Genomic DNA, 2,236 nt, shown 5'->3' with positions numbered 1-2,236 from the left:
TTTCAGTGGGGCATTTCTTTTGCCATCTCCAGTCGCCTGTTTTGTAATGTAGTAATGAACTCTTGACTTCAAGGTTGGCTTAATTTTGTCACTTTAAAAGAAAAATAATGTACAATGTTTGCACACTAAAGTTTGGCCGAGAACGTGTACCCTACATTGTTCAAAGCTAATGTAACTCTACAGCTTTTTGTACAGTTTATTTTAGTTAATAAAGCAAAACGGTACTAAAGAAAATGCCAGATCTTACAAACGCCAAGGCATAATCTGAATGACGTCTTCTAGGACCAACACTTGCACCAGATGGATGTACAAGAACTATCAGCTTGAGAAGTTGCCCTTTAAATCAGAATGGGTATGAAGTTTAAGGAAGTATTTCTGCGTTAATAAAACATCACACGTTGTAGTAAAGCAGCTTAACTTAGTTTACCGTTGATGGTGAGCAGAAAGAACTACAGTTCCCTCTGTCCTTAGTTCATCTTTTATACTGTTGGGATTTATTCTGGAAGCTGCACAGAAAACAGAACCCAAACCAGCAGCTTACAGACGTGGGAGTTTGTGTATGAATAGGACAGAGCTGCAGCCGTGAGGATGAAGGTTCAAACAGCTATGCTGTGCCTCTTACTAGCACCAGGAAGGAGGAGGCTGCAAGTTGCAGCTGATGCTAGGCAGAAGCATGGAGAAAAGCAAAGCCAGGGTGTCAGGGCAAGGACAAACAGCTTGGAGGTGTTGGTTCAGAGGTGTGTTTCCAAATGCAAAGGAAACTCTAGAGGAGTGAGCTCTGTCGCGGCTCCAGTGCAAAACCATGCACTGGGACCTGCACCGAGTACAGCTTGCTGGTGTTAATGCGAGTGGTGAACCTCCAGCTTTTCCTGAGCTGGAAATAGCTGAACCTCAGCGCCTGCCTTTCTCTGAGCAAGCTGAAAGCAGGCACCCTTGCGATAGGCATCTGCTTTAAGGTCACAGGAAGTTGTGTGTGAGACGCACAAGGCAAGTACAAACTCTAACACCACTTGCAGTCTGTTACTGACAAATTTGGCACCAAAAAGCTATAGGCAGGCAGGGAGGGAGGAGAGGCGAAACACACAGGCAACAGCATCTGCACTGTAAGCACATTGCTAAATTTTGTGACAGACATGCTTAAAACTGACACTGAAGCACAGACGCACACACACACTGCTTCATTTTCAGCACTAGTGAAGGCTGCTGCTTTGCAATTCCCAGTTATTCTTTAAAGTGTTCTCCGCATAGTTTTGTGCACTGAAATAATCATATAAATCCACATTGTTATTGACTTGGAAGCTTGCCCTTGGACTGGCACAAAAGGGAGCACAGGGGTTCAGGGATGGTGATCCCTGCTGCTGCTTCCCCAGGGACGGGACTTTGTCAGGATGCAAACCAGGGCTCCTGTTGTGCTCACTGGATCTTAATAAAACACTGATTTTTAAAGGTCATGCCTGCACCCCGATATGCGATGATCCTTTTGGCAGCTCTTTGTCATCACTAAGCTCCATCCTGGGGAATGCTGATGTTCTGCAGGAGGATCATGAGTGCAGCAACTTGGGAACCAGATCCCATCTCCAAACTATTCATTTACACTTATAAATATTTACTTAGGGAAACCATGCTGTCCTGATGGATGTTCTTGCGAGCTTCCTGACCAGGTAGTACCCAGGCTAGCCAGGAGATTCCTAAAAGCTTTGCAGGAGGGAGTGTTCTGAAAGCTCTTTGTTGCTGGAGCAGCCTTTACACCTTTGCTGGACTCCCTGAATCAACGGAGGGTATGGTCTGACACCCTTGGCAGTGGCAGGTCTGAGTCAGGTTAGCAAAAGCATCATCTTTCTGAAACCGTTCTATTACTCTTAGTACTTAAGACAGCCCAGGTAACGCAGCCCCATTGTTTCTTTTTCATCTGCCTCAGGGCTTTTCGTGCAGGCTGTTTTCCTTACAGCCTGGTTTTCCTAGAAGGAGTTTAACGTGGAAGACGCGACAAGGCGCAGCGGCAGCTGATGGGCAGCTGATGAGCAGCGAAAACCGCATCGTGCAGTTTGTTGGCTGCAGGATGGCTGCGTTGGCAAACACCCCTTCGGCACGCCTTTGGTTAGCGGTAACACCGCTGTGCGGTCACAGCCGCTGTGTTTAGCAGGGGTCCGTTCGCTGTTTCAGTGCCGTCGGTGTGAACGGCAATAGGACAGTGCCTGCACCGGCCGGGCGGGGGGAGCCCCTCGCCACGGACCCC

Source organism: Pezoporus occidentalis, unplaced genomic scaffold, assembly GCF_034315485.1.
Source record: "Pezoporus occidentalis ecotype Australia unplaced genomic scaffold, CSIRO_AGI_Poc_V1 ctg245, whole genome shotgun sequence".
In the NCBI taxonomy this organism is placed as follows: Eukaryota; Metazoa; Chordata; class Aves; order Psittaciformes; family Psittacidae; genus Pezoporus; species Pezoporus occidentalis.
Note: the sequence above shows the minus strand (reverse complement) of the source record.